Below are 7,403 nucleotides of genomic sequence, written 5' to 3' on the forward strand. Positions count from 1 at the left end.
CTTAGTTGTGCCCAGTCTCCTGCGGAGCCGTCTATTCCCCATGGTCCTTACGGAGTTCCCAGCATCCACTACGGACTATGAGAAATAGAATTACCGGTGAGTAAATTCTTATTTTTTGCTAACAAGCAGAAATTGCGATGTGATCTCAATTTCTGCTTGTTGAAGGGGGGAGGCTCCGGTCAGTATGCTGGGCGGCCTTGCCCAGCGATGGGTGGCCCCCAGCATGCTCTCCAATGGAGAGCAAATTTTGCTAATTGGCAGAATTTGCTATCCTTACTGAATTAGGCCCTTAATTTGTAGAACTTTCTGCTCTTCTTTACTTTTTAAATAATTAATACAAAGTGTAGTTGTGTCCTTTGGGTTATTATCTTGTTGCATGATGAACCCCTTTCCAATATTTTGAGTTCCAATTGGTACAGCGTGATGTACTAAAATACTGTGGAATCGTTTCGTATCCATAGTTGATGTTATTTGAACTAAATCTCCAACCTTTCCTCTACCAAAATCACCCCAAATCACGGCATAACCATCACCATGTTTAACTGTATGACTTATACAATTATCTAATACACGTTCTCAGACCAGTCTACCAACATATTGATGTCTTCTGGTTCCGAAAAGTTCAGATTTGGACCTGTCAGTCCAAAATACTTTTTCCCACTGATCCAGTGTCCAGTACTGGTGTTCTCTGGCCTAACAAAAGTGTTTAACTTTATTTACAAACCTCAACAATGCAACCATTTTGACCTACAGTACATTACGTAGACATCTTTTAACTGTATCATCTGATGCTGGAGTTTGTCTAATTCTTCTTTGATTGCAGTTACTGGGAGTCTTCAGTTTCGCTTTCTCATTACGATATTTATCTTCCCTTTTTGATGTGCACCTGGGTCGTCCAGAACGTTTTTTAGTCTCGTTTGGACCTGTTTCTTTGTACCGAGCTAATGTATATGTTACATAGACCGCGTAATTAATTATTTTTTTGCAATTTGTCATTGAGTATAGTCTTCTTCATAAAGAGTTTGAATGTTGCCACGCAATTCAAGTGGACTTTCGTATCTTTTCTTCATTTTGAAAAAATTACGGTTATAATTATTGATTTTAACACTGTAAAAAAAGGAAATGAAAATGAAAAAAGTAAAATCTAAAATATTCAATTAATAAAAACGCACATACCAGATTTATTAATGACCAGCTATAAATTACATACTTTAGCATATCAATAAACTCTTGGGACTGTGATAGAAATGAAAAACAAATTTGTTGACAAATAATTTTATACAAAAATAATTAGAATAATACAATGAAGATATTTATTGTAATCCTTTTATGTAGCTAACACCCACCAGCATCATAGACAGAGGCGGAACTACCGCCAGTGCAACCAGTGCGTTGCACTGGGGCCCGCCTCTGTCCAGGGACCCAAAGGATATAATGAGTCAAACTGACTCATTTCATGCCGCTGTGTGCTGTGGGCAACCGCTGCCCGCAGTGCACAGCCGCCCGGAGAGGAGATGAGCAGCGGTACGGGGGAAGGAGGAGGAGGGAGGTGGAGGAGGGAGCCGCAGCAGCGCTTTGTTACTGGTGGAGGCGCTGCTGCTGCTGCCCCCCCTCTGCTTTACTATAGGCTGTCTTCCGAGAACAATGGACATTGTTGCTTAGTGTAGTGAGGGAAGAGTTAAAGTGAGTAGGTGGAGAGACAGGCCCCCAGCACTCAGACCTATCCCCATGTGTGCTTTCCCAGCCATTTACCCCACCACGCGTCACTGGCAAATATAAGCTTTGGCCAAAGACTTTCGCTAAACACTTTGCACACTAGTGTACAGGAAATGGGCAAGTATGGCATATCCTAAATAGAGATGAGCGGTTCGGATTACCTGGAATCCGAACCACTCCGAACTTCCGCAATCCAAATTAATCCAAGGTGCTGCTTGGGTTTTCCCGCCAGGCACTGTTTCACTCTGCTCAGGCACTCTGCTGTGTGCTGCACTGTACTCTGCTTTTACTGCACTGGCTGATATATAGTCAGTATAACTGTATACAGGTGCACACTGCTGTGTGCTGCGCTGTGCTCTGCTAGAAATTGGCTTAGCTATGTGTATAGTTCGTGTATACAAGGAGCACGCTGCTGTGTGCTGCGCTGTACTCTGCTGGTTAAAGTGGCTGTGCTGTGTCCATCTACAGTGGGTGTGTTCACAAGCAGCACTACAGTGTGTATTGTCATTGTCAGTTGCAAAAAAAACCTAGAAAAATAAATTAAAATTAAAAAAACTTATTTGATTATTTTAAGTTTGCACAACCTGTGTACCCTGTATCCCTGTGAGTTTGTTATTCACATACATAATAAAATAAAAGCCCTTTGGATTGCAGCAGTGTGAGTGGAGCTGCAAAGTGAAAAATATATTTCTCTATTGATTGTAATGTTTGGTACGCTTTACCCTGTGTGCTTTGTTCAAAACCCTGTGATTCAATGCAGTTTGAACCAAGCTGTGAGTTCAAAAAAGAAAAAGAAAGATATTATATAGATTTATTGTTTGCACTGTTTGGTGCGCTTTACCCTAGTGCGCTTTGTTCAAAGCAAAAATGGTCCGGCGCACATCAAATCCTAAGTAGTCAAAGTAGGATGTGTCATCGTGACAGACATTTAGGAAAACTGTAACAAACAAAAAGGGTGATGTTACCAATTAACAACTGATTTTAGTACCATTTAGAAAATGAAGGTAATGATGTGGTTGCTATAGACAACAACACTATTTTCCCCTTTGTATTAATTTTTAGAATTGCTCCCACATGAGTGTATCCTTTTCCTTCACCCCACACATGTCAGAAATAAACCTTTTCTCTATGCACGGAGCACTAAGTATATCCTTTTTGACAGAGAGATAATTTAAACCATTTTTTGATGTGTTGAGCTAAAAGTGTCCTAAGAATCACACTATAGGAAAATATAAAGTCTATGTATACATTCTCCTGTGATGTCACCTAGAGATGAGCTACTATCTTCTGTCTTCCATGAGATGTTTGGACATAGCTCTTCTGTGGGATAGGGCTAGACGGGCTAGCCTTCACTGCCCACATGAATCGATGAGCCTTGGGCACCATAGCCCTGTCACCGGGACACTGTTTGTCCTTCCTTGGACCACTTTTAGTAGGTACTAATCACTGCATACCAGGAACATCCCACAAGATCTGTCATTTTGGAGATGCCATCACAATTTGGCTTGTGTCAAAGTCGCTTACACTCGCCCATTTTTCCTGCTTCCCATACATCAACTTCAAGAACTGAGTGTTCACGTGCTGCCTAATATATCCCACCCCTTGACAGGTGCCATTGTAATAACATAATCAATGTTACTTCACCTGTCAGTGGCTGGTTCTTCAAGGAGTGACAAAACCCCCCTATGCAGAAGAAATAGTAAAGAGGGCACTCAGGGGTTCTGTGTCATTAAGCTTCTGAGTGCCGTCTTTTCTATTCCAGATATATCAAACCTACCTAAAGCTCGGTACACACTGGCCGATATATCGTGAGCAGATTGGCAGGTGTGTACCCCCAATATGTCTTTGAACGAAGACGCTCACAGACATATCGCGATGGCTCTGCATCACTGCCGATGGCTGATATACCTGCAGATATATTGTCTCATTTGACTGTGACCTGCTGCAGGGGCCACCAACACAGTTGGGTGGGTGAATTCAATTGCCACCCCACTGTGACATCATATCGACCGGCAGATTGGTAAGTGTTTTTACTTACTGTGCACCCATCTTGTAATTGTGTAATATAAGCAGAGAGGAGCCCTGCGATAGGTCAGCTGGAAGGTTGGGAACAGTTGGTGGAAGAGGAGTGGCGGTTGGGGAGTGGCAGTTGGAGAGTGACAGTTGGTCTGAGGATAAGAACAGCTGTGGTGGTCATCTTGTGAGATGGAGACATCAGGGCTGAAGACACTCCGAGATTAGAGTGACAGAGGCATTCAGCATAACCACGGGAGTATCAGTGGGAAGCAGAACTGAGACCGCCGGTCACCATACCAACGCCAGGATCCCGGCTTTTAGATGCCCCGCAGGGGAAGAAGCGCAACGAAGCCCCTTGCGTGCTCGCCACAGGTTCTATTCCCACTTTATGAGTGTTGTGGACACCTACGAGTGGAAATAGTACCTGACAATTGGCAAGCCAACTGTCGGAATTGTGAGGGGGCGGTATCCAGTCATCTGTATCACACAACTACAACCCCTTCCAACCATCGTCACTGCTGTGCCTGCATATGGGGGAAGAGTCTGACCCCGAGGAGCAGATCATTTGGATGAGACTGTTCCAGCTGCTAAATACACTGTCTGCTAATCACACATAAAGAGGCCTATTCATCATCCCTTAACTTCTACAATAGTAGAGGAAATTTATATTTTCACCTATATTTGTAGTAATTGGAATTATTAATTATAAAGGCTACACAGTTATCTCCTGCTTACCTTTCAGACCCAATCTGGCCCACTGTCTCCATACTATGGGGACCTAAATTCATCAAGTTCCGAAAATACCACATTTTTGTTGACAAAGGGCGTTTGTTCCCGCATCCCCGCTCCATTTACCCCGGTTCGTCTCCTTATGCTGGACACAGTGGTCTTGTGAGCTTGTATGAACCCCAGTTCATGCATGCACACTAGTGGGGACAGCTGATCTTTGGATCTGCTGTCTCCGCACTGAAGAAATGTTGAATTGCGATGTGCAGGCTGTTAGGGAATTTACAAGGCAAAACCGACCTGGCTATTACATCTCCCCCATAATGTCTATAAAAGGTTTAGCTGAAGGTAAAAGTACTTCTAGCTAAACGGTCAGAGCTCTGAAGCTGCTGCAGGACTGGACGCGTCAGTTTGCATGTGTTCGCACTGCACATGTTCTGGAGCTGTGCGCCCATATACTGCTGATTCAGAGTCAACTTAGACTCATGTCTACTTGCGGCGGAACAGGCTGAAAATGGGGCATTTGCTACGATTAGGCAGGGCACAAAGACAGTATTGTGAGTAATGCAGAATTGTAGGGCTGGCGCAAATGTGCGCTGATAATAATGATAATTGTGTAGATGCGGTGGTGTGGTCACAGAGATATATACAACTCCGCCTATGGCCATATATCCGCATGTAGGGCCTGATTCTGACATGTAGGGTTAGCGGCTGTGCAATACTGTACAACTAATATGGTAATGCAGCAGGAGGCGTCAGTGTTATTCCTCCTTCCAGTATCTGTGATCCAAGAGCTGCAGCTGAAGACGCATGTGAAGAGCCGCCCAGAAAGGTAAAAGATGCCCACCGATGCCGTTACAAATTTGTGTATGCATTCACATAATTGCGATGCATATGCAGAAACTGAGAACCATTGATCACCATCGGCAATACCGGTTGACCAATGCAGGATATACGCGGCTGCAGTCGCAAGTGGCGCTAACTTTTCAATTGCAGCTGACATCAGATGCATGCCCCATGGGTCTGCGATTGCATTGCGTTCACATTTTGGCCTTCGCGCATGCACAATGCGGTCACAGTACATGCACGGTCGTTGCGATAATCGGATTTCGAAAAATTGCAACTGAAGCAGAATAAGGCCATTGGTTCGCAGTCACACACAATCCAGCCGAGGCAGACAGATTTACCTCCTTAAGCAGGTGTCCTTAATGCTTCATGTGCATATTGGCACCGCCCACTGTATTCTCATCCTCAGCCACAGCTGTGACCATAACTATGGGGGTCATTCCGAGTTGTTCGCTCGTTATTTTTTTCTCGCAACGGAGCGATTAGTCGCTAATGCGCATGCGCAATGTTCGCACTGCGACTGCGCCAAGTAAATTTGCTATGCAGTTAGGTATTTTACTCACGGCATTACGAGGTTTTTTCTTCGTTCTGGTGATCGTAATGTGATTGACAGGAAGTGGGTGTTTCTGGGCGGAAACTGGCCGTTTTATGGGTGTGTGCGAAAAAACGCTACAGTTTCTGGGAAAAACGCGGGAGTGGCTGGAGAAACGGAGGAGTGTCTGGGCGAACGCTGGGTGTGTTTGTGACGTCAAACCAGGAACGACAAGCACTGAACTGATTGCACTGGCAGAGTAAGTCTCGAGCTACTCAGAAACTGCACAGAGAAGTCTTTTCACAATATTGCAAATCTTTCGTTCGCAATTTTGATAAGCTAAGATTCACTCCCAGTAGGCGGCGGCTTAGCGTGTGCAAAGCTGCTAAAAGCAGCTTGCGAACGAACAACTCGGAATGAGGGCCATGGTGCGGTGCTGAACATCATTAGGTGGCGGCACTTTTTGAGGGATTGCGGACACACAGAGGATTACTCATAAAGTAAGTGACAGGTAGTCAGCATTTGGGAGAAGTAACGGGGTGGCTAGAAAACACAGGCGTGTCAGGATCTTTTTTTGGGCGTTGCCTAAGTCAGTCACTGCAAATTCATTCACAGCAGGAGAAGCCCCAGTTCTCATACAGCATAGGTTCCTCAGAGGTCCAGTGGTGAGAACAATGGGAACCCAATGTTTCCGCTTATGTACTTGAGTGGCAGATGTGTGATCCGGCAGTGGGTGCTTCTATGCACAGGATGGCGGATGAGTCATTAGCAGATTTCCGCAAGTCCACTGCAAACGAAATCGCAGCTTGCCTGCAACTGTCTGCACCATGCCAATGTAGGTACTAATACTTTATGTACTAATGTGCTAATACGTCAGTGATGTGCGGTGAGGTGAATGGCTGGGGAGACACACATGGGGATAAGTGTGGATGCTGGGAGTCTGTCTCACTCCCTACTCACTGTGGCTCTCCCTTCACTACACTAAGCTACAGTGTCTTTTGAGTCTCCTACCTGCATCCCTGTGTCTTCTCTTGCTGCTGCTGACTGAGCGCCAACTACAGTGCACTTCCTGGTCATATGACACCTCCAAGTGTCCATCAGTGCACAAGGCCCGCCCCCCACACTCAGAGGCATGCCTCTATTAGCTCCCTTTCTGTGTAGATTTACTGCCCTTGGTGTGGCCCCGCCCCAGCTCTGCACAGCAGTGTCTGACTGTAGCACTGAAGCAGAGCGGCTGCTGCCTCATCTCCCTGCAGCTCCAGGGATCTCCACAAAGCTGGTGAGTGTTAGCTATAAACAGGATTACAATAAACAAAAAAGATGTATATGTTATAAATATCTTCTTTGTATTATTCTAATAGTTTTTATATAAAATCTTAGGAGTTTGACCGGGAGTGTGACAGCCAGGGAGGCTCTTCCTACCCTCACTGTGCATCCCTGGAATACTTGAAATGGAAACATCTAGAATGAATGCAGGAAACTGGTGGTCTTGTTTTCTTCTAGACAAACGGAAGTGACTGCTGACAGTGTATGTTCCACTCTAATGAATTTTATATTCAAAATAGTT

General features: G+C 44.9%; 1 long non-coding RNA gene across 1 annotated transcript; it reads right to left on the reverse strand.

Annotated features, from left to right (window-relative positions):
- Positions 1–697: 697 nt before the first annotated feature.
- LOC135058223 (uncharacterized) lies at positions 698–3,833 on the reverse strand. Its single transcript, XR_010244689.1, has 3 exons — positions 3,755–3,833; positions 2,558–2,653; positions 698–1,107 (listed from the first exon to the last, which is right to left on the reverse strand). It is a non-coding gene; the product is annotated as an uncharacterized LOC135058223 (long non-coding RNA).
- Between the last annotated feature and the right edge of the window lie 3,570 nt (positions 3,834–7,403).

The sequence above is a fragment of the Pseudophryne corroboree genome, chromosome 3, assembly GCF_028390025.1.
Source record: "Pseudophryne corroboree isolate aPseCor3 chromosome 3, aPseCor3.hap2, whole genome shotgun sequence".
In the NCBI taxonomy this organism is placed as follows: domain Eukaryota; kingdom Metazoa; phylum Chordata; class Amphibia; order Anura; family Myobatrachidae; genus Pseudophryne; species Pseudophryne corroboree.